Consider the following 20,207-nt stretch of genomic DNA (forward strand, 5'->3'; position numbering starts at 1 on the left):
GCTTAAATAATCCACAAACTTCATCCACATAGATTAGATGCATATCATGATGTAGTGTTCCATCTCCTGTATAAGGATTAGCTAGCAGTTTCTCTATCATACCCGAAGGAATTTCATAATAAATATTTTCAGTAGGTTCAGTAGGTTGAGGAGCAACCTCTTGCTCTACCGGTCGAGGTGAAGATACCCCGAACAAGCCACTCAAAGGATTATTTTCCATAGTGACAAGTGACAGTAAATTTCAGCATGTAATATAAATGTTTCCTTACCAAATTCCACTCACCAAAGGCGCTTCACTCCTTGGCAACGGCACCAGAAAAGAGTCTTGATGACCCACAAGTATAGGGGATGTATCATAGTCCTTTCTATAGGTAAGAGTGTCAAACCCAACGAGGAGCAGAAGGAAATGACAAGCGGTTTTCAGCAAGGTATTCTCTGCAATCACTGAAATTATCGGTAACACATAGTTGTGTGATAAGATAATGTGTAACGGGTAACAAGTAACAAAAGTAACTAGGGTGTAGCAAGCTGGACCAATCCTTTTTGTAGCAAAGGAGAAGCCTGGATGAACTCTTATATAATGAAAAGCGCTCCTGAGGACACATGGGAATTACTGTCAAGCTAGCTTTCATCATGCTCATATGATTCATGTTTGTTACTTTGATAATTTGATATGTGCGTGGACCGGTGCTTGGGTGTTGTCCTTACTTGGACAAGCCTCCCACCTATGATTAACCCCTCTCGCAAGCATCCGCAACTATGAAAGAAGAATTAAGATAAATCTAACCATAGCATGAAACATATGGATCCAAACCAGCCCCTTACGAAGCAACGCATAAACTAGGGTTTAAGCTTCTATCACTCTAGCAACCCATCATATACTTATTACTTCCCAATGCCTTCCCCTAGGCCCAAACAATGGGGAAGTGTCATGTAGTCGGCGTTCACATAACACCACTAGAGGAGAGACAACATACATCTCATCAAAATATCGAACGAATACCAAATTCACATGATTACTTATAACAAGACTTCTCCCATGTCCTCAGGAACACACATAACTACTCACAAAGCATATTCATGTTCATAATCAGAGGAGTAATAATTATCATTAAGGATCTGAACATATGATCTTCCACCGAATAAACCAACTAGCATCAACTACAAGGAGTAATCAACACTACTAGCAAACCCACATGTACCAATCTGAGGTTTTGAGACAAAGATCGGATACAAGAGATGAGCTATGGTTTGAGAGGAGATGGTTCCGGTGAATATGTTGATGGAGCTTGACCCCCTCTCGATGAGAGGATCATTTGTGATGACGATGGCTTCGATTTCCCCCTCCGGGAGGGAAGTTTCCCCGGCATAACAGCTCCGCCGGAGCTCTAGATTGCTTCTGCCCAGGTTCCGCCTCGAGAAGGCGGCGCTTCGTTCCGAAAGCTTCCTCTTGATTTTTCCAGGTCCAAACACATCATATAGCAGAAGATGGGCACCCGAGGCCTGCCAGGGGGCCCACAAGGTAGGGGGCCCGCCCAGGGGGGTAGGGCGTGCCCCCACCCTTGTGGCTTCCTGGTGGCGCCCCTCTAGAACTTTCTTCACCCAATATTTTTTATATATTCCAAAATAATTCTCATTAAAGTTTCAGGACTTTTGGAGTTGTGCAGAATAGGTCTCTCAGATTTGCTCCTTTTCCAGTCCAGAATTCCAGCTGCCGACATTCTCCCTCTTTGTGTAAACCTTGTAAAGTAACAGAGAAAAGGCGTAAGTATTGTATTATAATGTGTAATAACTGCCCATAATGCAATAAATATCAATATAAAGGCATGATGCAAAATGGACGTATCAAGTACAGCCGCAGAGCAGGCATGATGTCTACTACACAACTTTATTCTTGTAGACACGTGTTGGGCCTCCAAGTGTCGGTGTCAAAACCGGCAGATCTCGGGTAGGGGATCCCAAGCTGTGTGTCTAAGGATTGATGGTAACAAGGGACAGTAGGAACACGATGTTTACCCAGGTTCGGGCCCTCTTAAGGGAGGTAAAACCCTACATCCTGCTTGATTGTATTTGATGAGTATGGGGGTTACAAGAGTTGATCTACCTCGAGATCATAATGGCTAAACCCTAGCTGTCTAGCCTATGATTATTCTGATAGCCTCTACGGACTAAAGCCCCCCAATTTATATATACACCGGAGGGGTCTAGGGTTGTACATAGTCGTTTTGTAGATGAAGGAAACAACACATCCGGACACCAAACTTGCCTTCCACACATATAGGAGTCCTACCCGGACACTTGGGATAGTCTTCTGCTTTATCTTCACGGCCCATCAGTCCGGCCCATATCGAATAGACCGGACACCCAAGGACCCCCTAATCCAGGACTCCGTCAGTAGCGCCCCTGAACCAATCTTTGATGACAATGAGTTCGGCACGCGGATTATCTTCGACATTGCAGGCGGGTTCCTTCTCGTGAATACTTTAAGCTAACCTCCTGCATAAGGGAACTGTATCCGGCTCTGCATTATCAACACAACCCTTAGCCATGAAGGCAAGATGTCAAAATAGGAACAGTATTTTTACTGACAACTTTTTCGGCGAAGCGTCACACTTGACTCTATAACATTTCCAACCGTTTTCACGCCTCTTGTTTCACGCTTCGAGGCCTAACCTCCATTGGCACGTCTTGTCGAAACAGAGATCGTGCCCGCCCATTACGAGATTTTCATTAATAGGATTTAGGTAATGTCGTGGATTTGTCACGGCATATGTCCTAGTGTGAGGACTTAGTCATGAGGCCAATGCATCTATGTGGTAGCTTGAGAGGGGTTGATCAGGATGAGAGACGCGAGGCGGATTAACACACAAGACAAGGGTTTAGACAGCTTCGGGCCCCGGGAAACATCATCCGGTAATAACCCTACATGCTCTTTGTGGCTAGGTCTCATTATGCTCATGAGGGAGTTGCTGTATAAGCCGGCTCCCCTTTGTTGTATCTAGCCTTAGAGATTATTTCTGCCCTTCTTGGGGTGCCCTACCCCTCCTTATATAAGTTGGAGGGGCGGGTTACATGTGGAGTCCTACCAGGATTAGGACTAGTTTATCTTCTAATACAAACCGGATACAAGTCTGGGTCTTGACTCCTTGTAAGGGAAATATTCCTCACACCTTTCCTCTTAAACCAGCCCACCATCACATGAACCAGCCTACTGGGCCTTGGGCCTTATCGTCCGTCTGACCCGCCCGCCAGGTTACCAGTGAGTCGTAATGTTCAGGCAGGTTGCCCGTATACCGCCAGGTCCAGGCGGGCCGCCAAGCTCCAGCCGGGTCATACATCCGGCGGGTTACACCGCGTGGTATATCCCCGACATTAGCCCCTAGTTTAGCTTGGATTTATCCATGGTAAACTTATGCTGCAAAATAAACACAAGAACAAATTTGACAGGTTGTGCCCCAGTTTAAAAGTTTTCTTGAGCCGGCACCTGATCATCCTTATGTCCTTGTCATTTCCTTCTTGATACGTTCCCATGAACTCATAGCAAATCTCCTTTAGCAGATATGTTCAAACTTTGCCAATGCAAAAAATCTGGGCACTTCTTCTGAAAATTCCGGGTCAATAAACCAGCTTCATAGTCAATTTGTTGACATTGGCTTCTTGCAGAAAAATATTATAAAGGATAATCCATTTGACTCAACTTCCAATGCTCTAGCTTGATAACAATATTGGTCTTGAAATACTCATCTAATTTTCAGCCGATTTAAAGATGTAGAGCTTGTCGAGTTATAATTGCCAAAATTGCCGGTTTGTAAATATTGGTGGCACCGGGTCATAACTGTTGCTAACACCAAACTTGAAAGTGTACCTCCATTGTATGCATATTACCTGTAGCCCCCAAGTCTTAAGAGGAGAACATAGTGATAACTTAAGACTTGCTTTAATATACATGTTGCAACTTGGAGAAGTCCAGGTTGTTCATGTAACCCGCCAATCATGATCTGCATATTTTGAACTTCCCATGTGTAGCCCCCAAGTTCCGAGTCATTATGCAATAATGAGCCGGGACTTTGTAGATATGATCATGTAAACTTGAGCAGCAACATGTAGCCCCCAAGGGCTGACTTAGTAAGATAATACTGAGCTAGGACTTTATGTATACTTCATTGAAAATAACATCATATGATGTAACCCTCACCATGGGGCTTGAACCCACGTCCACAAGGTTAAGAGCCTTGTGCTCTACCAACTGAGCAATGGACCCTTCAATATAATGGATTAAAGCTTGTGTACTTTGAATTTTTGACAGGAGCAATTGGTAGCCCCCAAGGGCCGACTCATTACGATGTGATGAGTCGGGTCTTCAATAAGGCAATTAAAAAATGACCTTGCATTAGCCCCCAAGGGTCATGGTGCATGCTTGCAGCAACATGGGACTTCCATATTTGGAATAATCATGATTTCACTTGTGCGCGTCGGTCCTAAACAAACGGTTTTAACCCCTTTCCGCGATGACATTTGGAACCGTCGCCAAGTGAGTGTGGGCGATAGGGGGGTCCTTCCCACACGACCTAGAAACTGTCGGGGATAGAGCCCCTACAGTACTCCTACTCATTTCTGCTTGCATTGCCATCGCAGTCAGTATTCTGTGGTGCTACGTTTACGGTGCGCGGCCCATCACAAACGGTTCACTATTATAGAACGTGTATGATGCGCGGCCCATCACAAACGGTTCACTGCTAAGAAGATTAGCTCATCGTCGCACGAGTGTTGGACAGGATTACGAAACGTCAGACTGTCGTAACATCATCGTACACGACAACTATCGCACACGCTATTCTGTGGTGCAACGTTTACGATGCATACTTCATCAGAAACAGTTCATGGTTGCGAATCGTGTATGATAAGGCAACTAACAAAAACGTTTAGTTTGCCCGCACCGTTTGTGATATTGTCTAACATCGCACACGCTTTGCAAACGGCAACTGTGTGCATGCTTGCACACGTTTCCTCTTTGTGAACCGTCTCGGATTATGGTGCATATCGCAAACGTTTGTGTTTTACCAACCGTGTGTGCCGTACAACCTGGAGAGCGTAATTTCACTGTAATTTAATTGCTGCTTTTTCAAATTGTACCAGATTTGAATTTGAATTTGAATGTATGCTACAGCTTTATTCATATCCATCAGGTTCAAACAACCAATGCATTATTCGATTCATAGGTACATATGTTCAAGAATTACATAAGAACTAAATAAAGAATGATGAACCACAGTTGTATACTTGTACTATTAAAGACGGTAAAGAAAGAGGTGAAATATATTCTGGTTGCTAAACAAGGTGAAGTGGAATGCCCATATTGTGCCCTCCTCCATGCAGAAGGCACGCACGACTCTAGTCCAACTCCTTGTGATGGCCGACCGCCCATCCTTCATGGTCTTCATGAAAACATCTAGATAATCATCGTGTTCTGGTAGAAATACTTTAACCTTTGCATGCCCACCAAATATGTAGTTTGAGCGGTAATCTTGAGTAAACTACTTTGGCAACCACTACAAAGGAAAAAGATTCGGACATTGTCATCTAACACAACTCATTATTGGCAGTAAAAAGAAGGCTGCAGAGTTCTTACTTACCATCCTGCAGTTCGCTGTTGTCTTGGATAAAGTGTAAACAAATAGTTTAATTGCCATCTTTGGACCCATTTTACTAACAATCTTTATTAGCTTCCTCACTTGATGGTGGTTCATCGATATCTCATTGCCCCATACGCAGAAAGGGTCGAAGCGCGGATCTTTACCAATGACATATGTACCTAAAAGCACCAAGTTAATATTAGAAGCTAAACAACAATTGCACAATGATGTAGTACAACACTCTTTTATAATATGTCTATATACATCCGTATGTGGTAGTCCATTTGAAATCTCCAAAAAGGGAAATATTTAGGAACGGAGGGAGTATCTTATAACATCCAATATACTCACATATTAGATGAATTAACATCTTATATTATGGGTCGGAAGGAGTTTAGTGCATTCTTACAAATTATCGGCTGATTAACTACTGCTGTATCCATGGGTTACAGTTAGTTTGAGCTAGTTCGGGCTCAAATAGCCCTAAAGTATGTCTAAACATGACACTACAAAAAAACACACATCCGTGACATTTTGGGCCGAACGAATTTTTTTTCTATCATACTTATGACACTTCTATGATGATAATTGTGACAAAACCCGGTATCATCATAGATGTGGTGGGCTCCTACTTCTATGACAAAAATCATGAAAAAATGGGCTTTTTGTCCTGGGTGGGCCGGAGACGCAGCTGCATGACATTCTTTGGGCCGTCCATGACGGAAAAAACCGTGGTAGAAGCGAGGGCGAGAAAAATTTCGACGAGTTCCCAGTTACGGTGGGTGGTCGGGGGCCGAGCGATGCGCGTTTCTCTCGTACAAGTACGCGCGTGTGTGCGAGGCGTTGGGCTCTAACTGAACCCGAGCGATTGCACTACAGGCTACGCGTTACTGAACCCGATCGAGCGATTCCTTCGCTACTGCTGCTAACTGAAGCCGATCGATGCTGCCCCTAGATGAAAAGTGAGCGTTGCGGGGGGGGGGGGGGGGAGAGTTGGATGGACAGTGAGCGGTGGGGGTGGATGAACAGGACCCCGTGGCGTTGCCTCTGGATGAACAGGACCCCGATCGATCGAGCCGGATGGGGCTGGATGAACAGGACGACCCCGTGGAGGGCTGGATGAACAGTAGACAGTGGAGGGGTGGATGAACAGTAGCCCATGGAGGGGTGGTTGAACAGGAGCCCGTGGAGAGGGGTGGTTGAACAGTAGCCGGTGGAGTAGCGCGCGGTGGAGGCTGGATGAACAGGAGCCCGTGGATGAACAGTCGCAGGTGGAGGCTGGAGGAGGTCGACGGTGGATGAACAGTAGCCCGTGGAGGCTGGAGGAGGTCGACGGTGGAGATGAACAGTATCCCGTGGAGTCCCGATTTGCGGTACGCCACACCTATCCCGATGAACAGGACCCCCGTTTCGATTGTAGCGCTCCAACACAAGTCCGTTTCCTCCGTTTTGCGGTACGCCACACCCCTCCCGATCAACAGGACCCCATTTCGACTGTAGGAGGTCCAACACAAGTCCGTTTCCTCTGTTTTGCGGTATGCCAGACCCCTCCCGATGAACAGGATCCCGTTTCGAACGTGGCCGGTTGAACACAAGGCCGTTTCCTCCGTTCTGCGGTACGCCAGGCCTCGTTTCCATCGCTTGTTCTGTCCAAGCCCTCCCGATGAACACGAAGACGCATTCCGTTCCGACCCAGCCGGTTGGCTCCCCATGAACACGATGACGACACTGTTTCTCCGTTCTGACCCAGCCATGTACACGAGCCCTGGCCGTACGTATGCGCGAGTAGGTGTTCGAGACCCCGCCCGTATGTACGTACGTCGCCATATTTACTTTCTTGCACCCTGGCCGTTGTACGTACGTGTACATGCTACGTGCGCACCTCTACTACAACACGCGCGCGCCTCTACTACGACACGTGCGCGCCTCTACATCGACCAGTATGTACGTACACGTTCGCGACCAGAATGACAACACTACGTACGCTTCGACCAGGTGGGTCCCGACTGTCAGGCACTTCCTTGCGTGCGAAGATGTAGCTGGTGGGTCCCAGCAGTCAGGGGGGCGAATAGTTTTTTTTGCACGGACGCACTTCCTTGGGTGCGAAGGTGTAGCTGGTGGGTCCCAGCAGTCAGGGGGGAAACGTTTTTTCACGAATACGGTGGCCCGTTCGGTGGGTCCCTGCTGTCAGGTGGAGGAATAATTATTTTGCACGTAATAAGGAGGCACTTCCTTGCGGCCGCCGTGGACCCTGCTGTCAGCCTCTCCACGTACAATACTCTTTCGATGGAAGTCGTTCCTTGACCACGTTGACCACGCCGCGCGGAGAGCACCAGGGCGGTGGACGACGGCGAGGCCTAGGAAGAGGACAACACGGAGCTGGGGAAGACGCGGCAGTGGAAGTCCGCGCGGAGAGGAGTACGAGGGTTCACTGGTTCGGCTGCGGTGTGAGGCTGCCGTCGCCGCAGGGCCTGGCCAGCGGTGGGAATAGTAGGGGGCGGTGAGGCCTCCGCGGCAGCACAACCAGCCACGGGAGGCAGGAGCATGCGGCACGACTGACGCTGCTTTGGGCGGCTGGAGCAAGAAGACCAGAGGTTGAAGAAGCACTACGGCTGTTGGATGGACATCGTACGTCACTGGAGCTAGAATCGTTCATATTGACTAAGTTGACAAAGCCCTCCGTCCCCATCAACTTAGTAGGCCCACAAGTCAGCCTCCCACCAAGGTGGGTCCCAGCTAGCAGGGGGCGTATTCATTTTTTGTGCGTAATAAGGAGGCACTTCCGGTGGGTCCGAGCTGACAGTGGGGGGAACGTTTTTTTCACGAAAGATGGTGGGTTCACAAGTCAGCCACCAAATTTGCCGGGTCCCAGCTGTCATCGGAAGGAATAGTTTTTTTTGCATAACAAGGAGGCACTTCCTTCCATGTGAAGATACAGCCGGTGGGTCCAACCTGTCAGGGGAAGGAAACAGCTTAATAAGGAGGAACTTTCCTTGCATGCGACCATGGACCTCATGGGTCCCAGCCGTCAGGCTCTCACGTACAGTCCTCTTGCGATGACTCTCATTTGTTGACCATGCATCGCCGAGCGCAGCGAGGCGGTGGACGACGGCGAGGCCCCAGACTGGAACGACCCAGAGATGGGGAAGACGCGGCAGTGGAGTCGCAGACGGAGAGGAGTGGGAAACTTCACTGGTTCAGGTGCGGGGTGGGCCTACACTCGACAGAGAATAACAGGAGGTGCGGAGTGGAGGGATGGCCTGGCCGTCGGTGGGGTAGCGTTTCACTGCGAGGCGCGCAAAACAACACCGCTGGACGCCGGAGGTTGGAGCAGGCGGTCCCGGCAGCGCTGGGGGAAGAAGATTAGAGATTGAAGAAGAATGCCGGCCGTTGGATGTAAATCCAATGCCTTGCTTAGGCTTTGACCTACTGGCCCACATGTCAGCCAGTCCATTTGTTTTTAGTCCATTTGGTGGTCTGGGTGAAACAATGCTGTAGCATCTATGCGACCCGTTTATATATATGGTCGAATTTAAAGCCCATTTGCATTTTTCTCAAAATCCGTGACTTGCTGGGCTGGGTGAAAATATCATGTTGGGCTGGACGGAGAAATGTTATAAAAACATAAACACATGATTGCACGTTTATTACTGCATTGGCCAGTAAAATCTTTGCAAGCTTATGTACGCAATCACTAGGAGTTAACTTGCCAAGTTATATATAAACAATTATTATTATTATTTTGTAAGAACTTTCAATTTACGAAATAAAATATCATTTTAATTGTTGAGTTAATAGGACGTGGGGTATTATTATTTTTTAGGCTAGACGTGGGACAGTTGAGATGGTTCTAGGGAAATGTACTGAGAGAAAACTCAGTTTACATCGAAAAAGAAAGAGGAAGAAAATTCAGATATAGGATTAATGAAAACAAAAAAAAAATAAAGGAAGTGGGAAGGTCTATAAAATGGTTGGACGAATGACAGGTTTAATGGAACCTTATGTTAGATATATATATATATATATGTAATAAAATAAGATAGGTTCAATTTTGCATTCTTATAGAAAAAAAGAACTGAGCTGTGCGTCGTCTTGAAAAAACAAACATAACTTGGGCTGCTGATGTTATAGACAAGCTAGGTTGGGAGGCCCAGAGGCCGCTAGATCCAAAAAACGTTGAAACATGACGTGGGCTGCCCATGTTAAAAAAATGAGACAAACCCAAGGGCTAACCCTCGTTGGCATTTTTTTTATAGGAGAAACTCCGTGAGCACCACACGTCCAAGCCGGGACTTGAACTCGGGTGGGCTGGCAGCAACCTCAAGTTGCCCAGCCAACGGGTGGACGGCCCGTCCTCGTGGGCTGCCCATGTTAAACAACAAAACCTAGGCCATGGACCTGGTGGGCCCGGGACTATCAGCCTCTCGACGAACAGTTGTCTCCCATTCCTCTTATTTTGCTGACCATGTTGGGAACGACAGACGGCGGCGCCACGGCGACAGCACCAAGGTGGAGGACGATGTCGAGACCGTGGACCGAACGAACCGGAGCGGGGGAAGACGCAGGTGGAGGGGAGTACGAGGGTTGACTTGTTCGGATGCAGGGTGGCCGGTGGAGCTCCTTGGTATCGTTGTCTTCTTTCATGTTGGCGTAGCGGGGGTTGATGATGGTCTCGGCGAGGTCAACCACGGAGTCCTTCTCCTGCCCGTTGCCGATGATCTTGTATTTCTTCTGGATGTCGACAAGCTTGCTGCACCAGATGGCCGAATCGTCGTGTTCTTCCTTCTCTCCACCGTAGCGAAGGTGCAGTCGGCGCTGCCGATGAAATGAGCGAATGCTCCAGAACCTCTGATGGCCCTACAGCAGTGGTAGACGAGAACCTCGTCCCGCATGCATACCTGGGCGACCGCGATCCGCTGGTCCCTGTCAGGAGACGAATGGATGGGCAGAAGGTCTAGTCCTGCAACCTTGTGCTTTCTCGTCCTGTAGGTACTGCTTGAACTCGGCGAGGCAGAGCTTCACCGAGTCCGGATCGTTGGTGTACATCACATTCAACTTGGTGCCGCCATGGGACTGAACGAAGAACTCAAAGGTGAACTCCTTGCTGAAGTCCATATCCAGCAGGCTCACCCGTCGGATCGCCATTGGAGTCTCTTCAAGTGAACGAGTGAGTAGGTGGCAGCAGCAGTTAGTTTTTCAGTTCTTGGGGAACTGGATTCAACAGTAAACTGAGTGTGTATAGGCGACAACAGTTACGACCCCTCCATCACCCACCGCACGCCCTACAGAATATGCACCCTCGGCGCATTCAAATTGCCTCCATTAAGAAACCTATTCCAGCCACACACGTCGGTTCACGAGCGAGTCTGTATTGGTACTGTAATAACAAGTCTTAGTGGTCAGTTTACTTAAATTTAATTAGCTTTAATTAAAATGTATTCTTAAAACAAGCAATGCATTGGCTCGTTCTATCAGTGCCACATGAGCAACATGCACAACAATTAGAATTATTATTCTCAGGACGCACATGATCAGCACATTGGCCGCACTTTCACACAGACAATACTACCAAGTTTGAACAGTCTGTTATGGTTGCTATCCTCTGCATCATCATGCCGTGTTTCCCAGCTTGCAAGATTCAGAACCAACAAATAAGATTTAAATAATAAGTACAACAAAGATGCCTACACATCTCGTTGATTCCCAGCTTCCAAGATTCAGAACCAACAATAAGATTCAAATAATCAGTACAACAAATATGCCTACACATCTCATTGATTCCTAGCTTGCAAGATTCAGAACCAACCCATTAGAGCCTTTTGATAAATTGAATATCGGGATTAAAAACATCTTGGCTAGCCGTGTCATACAACCCAAGAACTTGGCGAATGCTCTTGATCATCACAACATCTGTAGTAGAGTATTCCTGTTTGCACAGATAAGAAAGAGCATGGGTTTAGGACTCTAGCAGCCATAGAGATGGTTGTACAAACATTGGCCTTTTCTTTTGGCCACCAATTCTATCTATGTTCCTGATGCATCAATCTTTGACGCATCCCTTGAAATTACTATAATAGTGGCACTAGTTGAAGCAAACTTTATTTCCAAAACGAGAAAAGATTGCGATAGAATAGCTTTATTTAAAAAATACAACGTTGGCACAGCATGACAAAGCACAATCATGTTGATAAAGGACAGTACTGACCGGTGTGAGGGGCCCTATGCTGCTACGACTCGATCAGGTGAACCTGCAACTCCACTCGGATGAGGTCAACCTCCAGCTCCATGATTCAATTCATGCGCCTTTTTCTGCAGTTCACCTGAAATGAAGTAAAGATTGCATCATTCAGCTAGCAAGAAGTACTTGCTCTCGTGAGCTGGCAGGTTCTACTTTAGTAGTTGCACTAAAATTGAGCAACATTAAGGTTGGCTGTCCTGCTCATGTAAGGTGCAACTATAATTTGCTTATCCTTTTGTGCAGTTCCACTAAAATAAAGTGCCATTGTGGTGACAGTGACGACTCATCTTGCAAAGGCTAATAAAATGTTGCACGAGATTACCAACAGAATTTGACGGAGATTTTGGGAACTCCAGTCACCATTTTGTGCAGTTCCACCAAAATTGAGAGATGTTGCCCACGTGACATTTTAGTTGAACTGCACAAGATACTCATTCCAAAAAGTGTTTTGTGCAGTTCACCAAAAGGTCACAATAGCAACGAGGTGAAATGGATATCCCTATCTGCACAAAAAGATAGAAAGTAAACAGTTGCTGGTCAATAAGTATATACGAAACATACACGAAATGAAAAGAAGCATCTTAATTATGTTCATGGCAATCACGCAAGGACAGTAGAAATTTTAAAACATCAGTAATGCTTCATGTTACCGGAAGCATTACGATCAACTATGACATTCATCAAATATGGGATTACTTTAATTGTGGCATTGCTTGTTTACCAGATACAGTAAATCAACAGCAGCTAAAGAGTTGGTTTAAGGGCATGGGACCATGGGGACACCAGGTCACTCAGCAGCGTAAAGAAGCAACTTACTTATCATACTTGGGAAAACAGCAGGAGTACCATTTGTTAACACAGTTTAATTGCATCATATCACTGGAGGCATTATATTAACAATAACACTTGTTAGACATGTCCTTAAGGTAACAGTGTGATCGCTTCATTTTACATGCGCCCTTACATTAACAACATCAAAAGGTTGGTATAAGGACATGCGACAGTGGACGCATCAGCACAATGTACCTACAAAGAGGCATAAAGTGGTGATGCCGAGTTTGTTCATGCTCTGTGAGGGCAGCAAATCTAATCCTGGAGAACTTTTACTATGTGAGGGCAGCAAATCTAATCCTGGAGAACTTTTACTATGTGAGGGTAGCAAATCTAATCCTGGAGACCTTTTACTATGTGAGGGCAGCAAATCAAATCCCGGAGACCTTTCTATGTGAGGGCAGCAAATCTAATCCTGGACATACTCTGTTGACTTGTCCACTAGCCACCACTTTCTGTCCATTTTTCAACCAATAATAGATATGTTCCTTATCCAGTTTGTACTGAGTTTTCCCATTATTTCCCTTTTCAACCAAGAGACCGGTTGGGTACCCGGTCTCTACTACTCTCCCCCTGTTATTTCCTCTTTGAATCAAGTCCTAGATTCATGCTACGACTTTCCCCCCTTTCTTCGTTGTTCGAACCAAGTCCTATATTCGAATGCATGAAGTAGCTTTACCTCTAATAATACTAAAAATTTAGGTGGATTTGGAAGAGCTGATGGAAGTAGAAAAAGATGCACATGCAGACACGTTGGGAGCTGGGGCAGTAGAGCAAGGCCGCTTTCAAAGAACTTGTACCTGAGGTTCGTCGGGATGTCGACGGCGGCAGGTCCGATCTGCGCACAATACGGCAGGGAGGAAGAAGGGTCGGAGGACCTTCCAAGCCGGCGATGTGTCGGAGAGAACAGCACGGGCAGAGGATCGGGCCCCGCCGGCAGCTGTGGGTTTCCTCCCTCCACGGCGATGACCGCGTGAACGATGCACCTTTTAGTCCTCTACACACACTGGCCGAAGGGATCCGGCCGAATATGTGACCAGCGGTGAGCAGAGAGAAAATGTCGCTACCGCTGTCTTGTTTAGATCTGGAGAGGATGAGAGAATGAAGAGAGCAACCCTAATAAAGCAAGCGCTCAGGCCCCTGCGTACATATATAGTGGAGTGATTATCTTTTTCTTTCCACAACAAGCGTTTCAATTTGTGTACGTGGCATTAAAGAAAAGAAACTCTCTATTTAAGGTGACTACTGTACGACTCCTACTTACTACTAGTAGTACTAGTATTGTTCACTTGTGCTCCCCGCCCCTCCATTCATTGAACAACCCCACAGGTGAATAAACATACAGTAAGTATTTATATAGAACGAACAAGCTCGAACTATTTTCGCGTAGTTAAAAGTTGAGGGTCGGGCTTTTCCCGGGCAGTACGCGCGGCAGTTTTCGGGTAGGCGGTTTGACAGAGAGGCGAGGAGGGTGAGCGAGTGGCGGATTCTCAAACATACTGCTAGAAAGGTCGGGCTGTGCGATTTGACGGCGCGTTACTGCTGGAAAGACTTGTGATATGACCACTCACTATAGTCATGAATTAGTGGCGCTCCGACCGGGGTGATGCCCCCCTTCCGTTCCGCGCTCTAATCTGGTGCATGACACGTTGACCCGGATGCTGGCTCTCCCACATGCCGGCGAAGTACATAGTAGTAAGAAGGAGCAAAGAATGATGCGGTATATACTACTACTACTACTCAGGTCGGAGGAGTCCGAACCATGGCAGCCCAGTGAACTAGCAGTGCAAACCACGGTAGCCCAGTGAACCAGCAGTAGAAAACAATGTGGTGATATGGCCATAAAAAACAATGTGCAATGGTCCACACTGTAGCATGTACAATACCACTCCTCTTTGTTTGGATCCCTGAGTTAGAGCTAGTTTGGGTTGAAATAGCCTAAAATTATCGAAACACGAGGGGTTAGTTTGAGCTAGTTTGCTCTAACCCAGCTAAAAAAACTAGCCCGGTGGAGAGGTTCTAATTGGGTTAGTTATCCTCAGGCCCACTAAAAGAGAACTAAAAAAATCTCCCCTGCCCACACCAGATCGCTCCCCCCCTCTCGCACGACTCCTCTCTGTTCCCCATAGGGCCGCCCGCCCAAGCACCGCTCGCCCTCTCTCTCCTCCGGCCGCCCTCTCCTTCCGGCCTCTGCCGCCCTACTCCGGCCGCCCTCTCCCTCCGGCCTTCGAAGGTCGCCCCGCTCCCCCTTCACCAGTTGTTTTTCTCCCTCTGTCGTGTGCAGCGGTGGCGCATCTACCAGGGAGGTCGCGAGAGGGGTGAGTTTGTTCGTTCCTTCTCTGTCTCATAGCCATATCATTGATCTTGCTCGCTCTAGCGCTAATTCTGATTTGGAAAAGTAGATCCTGATCAAACTTGGTATAGATTTGTGGTGCACACATGGAATTGTTTGTTGCTGCTTGAGGAGGTAATAAATCTTTCTAGAAGGCCCAAAGATTCAGTTCACCTTTCTAGGCATTTCAGTTTCAGGCTTGCATTATTTCTAGAGGCCCAAAGATTCAGTTCACCTTTCTAGGTATTTCAGTTTCAGTCTTGCATTATTTCTAGAGGCCCAAAGATCCAGTTCACCTTTCTAGGTATTTTAGTTTCAGGCTTGCATTATTTCTAGAGGCCCAAAGATTAAGTTCCCAGTCGGCGGCAAGCGGCCCGGTTACCCATGCCGTTGTCGACCTCAACTCGCAAGGGCCGGCGTCGGAGGGGTTCCCGGGGCTTGGGCTCTACAGAGCCTTCCTCCAGAGCGACGATGGCGAGCTCCTCCCTCGGTGCGTGAGGGGCTCCGGCTCCCTCCCTATCGTGAATGACTTCCGTGATGAGTTAGCTCATGCTTTGTTTCATGGAGTGTTTTTGTTGTGAAGCTTGATTGATGACTTGTATGTTTAAGTGGGATATCTCACTTGTATGGACAGAGTAAAAATTATCATGTTTTGCATGCTTGATTTGTAAATATGGTTCGTTTATGTCAATTGTGAGCAGGAGGAGGCCACAGAAGAGCAGGCCACACCAAATCTGGCAGGAAATAGGGTCCAAAGTAGTCAAATGATTGAGAAAGAGCATTTATTGTAAATCTAACCCTGCCATCCATACACCTCTTTGGTTTAGAGTTAGTTCATGGTTAGAATCTAACTCTAACCTCTAACTGAGTTAGAGTTCTCCTCGTCTCGGTTCATCGCCATCATACTTTCCCCATTCCTGTGTTTTCAGTATCCTGCGAATCAAAGAGGCCCTTCTTTTTTGCGGGAAAAATCAAAGAGGCCCTTAGACTGGTTTAGGTCCGGTCATTTTTTATAAACGTGTTATGTCCAAAATTTAATGAACGTGCTTCGGTTTCGACGAAAATAATCCGGTTTCATGTAGTAATTCATTCATTTATTTATTCTTCTGCGGGGGGTTTGCATGTAATTCGTGAGGTCTGAAATGTAAAGTACCCCGGCATATGCTCCGAGTCATGCATGCACTAGGACCCAGATGCTCTATGTCCCACATGTCGGCAAATGGGAGCACGTGGAAATAGCCTAGGAGTACATATAGGAGGATAAATGCATGAAAAAGTATGTACTGTGAAGCGTAGCTGCGGTTCGAAAAGGAGACCTAAAGTGATGACAGCTATAGGTCGCACGCACCCAACTAGTGGTACTAGACACACGACTACCTCAAAAAAAAGAGGCACGAGTGCTCAGTACTCCTATTCTATCAACACGAGTCCCATCTGACAACAGCGTCCGTGCTACAGCTAGCTCTCCTCCCTCGTTTCTCTCTTGTAATTCTAAACTCGGCCGACGCCCGGTGGGCGGGGTGGGTTTGCTCAACTGCAGCCCCACCTCACAGCGAAAACGTTACGACTGGAATAAAAATGCCATATACTCCCTCCGTTCCTAAATATAAGCCTTTTTAGATACTATTTCAAATGGAATACATCATACAGATGTATGTAGACATAGTTTAGAGTGTAGATTCACTCATTTTGCTCCGTATGTAGTAGTCACTTGCTGGAATCTTTAGAAAGACTTATATTTGGGAACGGAGGGAGTACTATACTAATAAAACATTAAGGCCACGAGGCGATGCAGTGCTGGTTACAGGAGGCAAGAAGAAGAAATGCATCCATCGACGATGTCCACCTCCTCGATTCAGGGTGCCGGCTGACCGAACGGCGCCTAAGTAGCAGCGGCTTTCGTGGCCAGGTCGACGTGCTTCTGAACAATGGCATCCAAAGATTCCAGCCGCTAGAAGAAGGCCAACGTCTTTTTGTCCTCGCTTGCCTTGTAGTGGCCTATGTAGACGATTTCCTCATAGACGTGGATGTGCAGGTCGACGGTTTCTTGCATGGCGAGGCGCCGCGCGACGAGCGCGGCCTCGAGGTGCACATTCTTCGTCGCGACCTCCGGCACCTGCAGGGCCACTAGGGCTTGAAAGAGTTCGTCACCATGGAGGCCGATGAGGCAGGTAGGCAATGAGGAGCCTGAGCGCGCGGGCTGGAGCAGTACGGCAAGGTCGTCCGCGCGCTTCTTGACGGCGGTGAACTTGCGGATGGAGTTGACCATCATGTCGTCCATGCGAGAGGCGAAGCCGGCGTCGGCGAGGGCTACGATGCCGGCGGTCGCCAGCACCGTCTGGAAACGCTGTGCGGTGTGGGGCCGCAGGCCGGCGTCATGGATGATTTGGCACAGCCGACTGCCGCTCGCGTCCATCGCCTCCATAGGTGCTTGTGGCTTCTGGTCACTTGTTCTTGGATTGGAGTGAGCAGTGTTGTGCAGAGAGTTAGGAGTAGATGGATTGGAGTGGTGGGGCGCCTTTATATGAGAGTCCAAACTCTGTTGGATTCACATCGTGCTGGCTCTATTCTGCTTCTCCAATTAATTCCCTCTGCATGTAATTGAGGATGCATCATTGACCGTTCAACGTCTCGGGAACCGCTACCCTCTCCCTCCTTCGCATTCAAGCACCTATGGAGGCGACTGCCAATCGCGTCTATCGCGTGTCAGGAGACGTTCCCGTCGACGACGAGGTGCCTATGGTGACTTCGTAAATTTCAAGATGATTGTGCCGTGTGTGTGTGCATTCATAGGGGTGAGTGTATGCGCGTGTATATGAGCGCTTGCGTCTGTACTGTGTCAAAAAAACGTAAATGCGTGTCAAAAAGAGACTAGTCAGTATACTCAATATTGTGCACCTCGGAGAGGAAAACGATATAACTACGTATTTATTTATGGTGCAGATTCACTCATTTTGCTCCATATGTACTCCGTCTCGGTGTAGTCTAGTCACTTGTTGAAATCTCTAGAAAGGCAAATACTCCTTTCTGGTTTACAGGGCTATACTAGCAAGTAGTTGTACGTACTAGTACAATAGTGGGCTCACATAGCAATTTTGTCTCATGCAAGAGCCTGGCTATATGAGTGCTCCAATGTTCGCAACTGCCACGTTCGGGTTGCGCTTGACTCTTCGCCTCTTCGAGAAGACGAACAATGATGTTACTACTACTGCTTCTACTGTGTCGAATCCACTGCTGCATGTCCGTCCACCGCGAGCGGGAGGGATAGCTTGTTGTAGTAGTACTATAAGCAAAAGCCTGTCCTCGTTTGCGAGCAACCGCGCGCATGGGCGAGGGAGAAGGCGTGTAGTAGTAAAATCAAGCTTCTCCTCGTTGTACGAGTTGAGGCGACACATCATAGCACTGGCCCCACATGCTTGCCTCTAAACATGGTTGAAAGACCCACAGTGTACAATATATTTGCTGCAACCTCTAACATTTACCCACAACAAATTAAAATATATATTCCTGTCTTGACCAGATGAGCATGCAAACTACAATCACCAGGGTGACAGGTAGGGCCAGAAGACTATTTTAATTTTTTTTAAAAAACTTGAGACGGCCACATAGCATGGAGCCGACCCCAACGATTTTAAGCTTACAGACACGGTACACGCTATCCTAAACTACTCTACACATGAAACTGCCACATGAGCGTCCGGGCTGCGCTTGGCTCTTCGCCTCTTCGGGAAGTCGAACAATGATGGAGTACTACTGCACTAGAGGAGTACTATAGTATGCTTCTGGCCATCTGACACCGATTGAACTGCTGCATGTCCATCGCATGCGGGAGGGAGAGCGTGTAGCGAAAGCTTCTCCCAGTCTTGCCAGCCACCACGCTCATGGGCGAGGGAGGGACGCTCCTACCTTTGCGTGTATGACAGGTGGGCCCGACAGGTGGGTGTCCAACCTGTCATACAGCCAAAGGCAGGTGCAGTTAAGTCCGCGAGGGAGAGGATAATCAAACTTCTCATTGATGTACGAGTTGACGTGACACATCAAAGCACTGCACTCGATATATTTCAATAATTTGCGTTTACCGATGCATTAATTACAATGCATGCATGCGTGCCGTGACTCTCCTTTTGATACTTGCATGTGTTGATTTAATGCACCTTGAAGTAGTATAAAATATGTGACGGTAAAGCTTTGTAATGCCTCGGCCCAAGCGAGAGATGGTTGTGCACGAGGAGGGCGAGATCATGCAGACGGAACAGGACCCGACGATGGAGCTCTCTAAGGTCTCGATGGACCTCACCGTGCTCCACTGCCCCTTGTGCCTCCGCCCCTTGACGCCTCCAGTGTATGAGGTTCGAATACACCTCGTCCGTTCGGCTGATTGAGCAAGGCACAGGTTTCTTGATTGATGCGCTGTTCGATTGATTTCTGCAGTGCAAGGGAGGGCACCTAGCCTGCACGGACTGCCGCGTCGAGCGTCCCGGGAACCAGCGGCAGTGCCAGAAGTGCGAGCGCGGCGGTGGCTTCGACGTGCAGAACACGGCGGTGGACGCCGTCCTTTCGTCGGTGAGGGTGGAGTGCCCGCACGATGGCTATGGGCTCTACGTCACTTACCACAAGCTCGCCGATCACCAGAGCGTGTGTCCGCTCGCGCCCTGCAAATGCCCCGTGCCCGTCTGCGGCTACGAAGGCCCGCCGCCGGCGCTCTACCACCACATCAGCACCGCGCATCCCATGCCCGTGCACAGGATCCAGTACGGCAAGGTGCTCCAGCTGCAAGTGCCACTGTCGGAGCCACGGCTCTTGCTGTTCGCGGAGGAGGACGGCCGCGCGTTTTTCTAGGTCGGCGGCGTGCTCGACATCGACGCGCCTATCGCCGTGTCGGTCGTCTGCATCAGAGCGGGGGCGTCCCCACTGCCGCACTACATGGCCAACCTGTGGGCGAACGGCCCACCGGGGGATCCAAAGGCACGACCGACGCCGTCAAGGTGGAAATGGAGGTGACAAGCAGCAAGGATCCCGGCGACGTCGCCGTGCAGGAGCTGACCTTCTTCAAAGTTCCGCCCAAGCTGCTGGCCGAGGCTAAGCTCGTGTCCCTCCATATTCAGATTGACAAGCTCACATCCTAAATGTTTCTACATTGCCTTCTATTTATCTTAGTAATATGCTAATATAG

Source organism: Aegilops tauschii, chromosome 2 (genome assembly GCF_002575655.3).
Source record: "Aegilops tauschii subsp. strangulata cultivar AL8/78 chromosome 2, Aet v6.0, whole genome shotgun sequence".
In the NCBI taxonomy this organism is placed as follows: Eukaryota; Viridiplantae; Streptophyta; class Magnoliopsida; order Poales; family Poaceae; genus Aegilops; species Aegilops tauschii.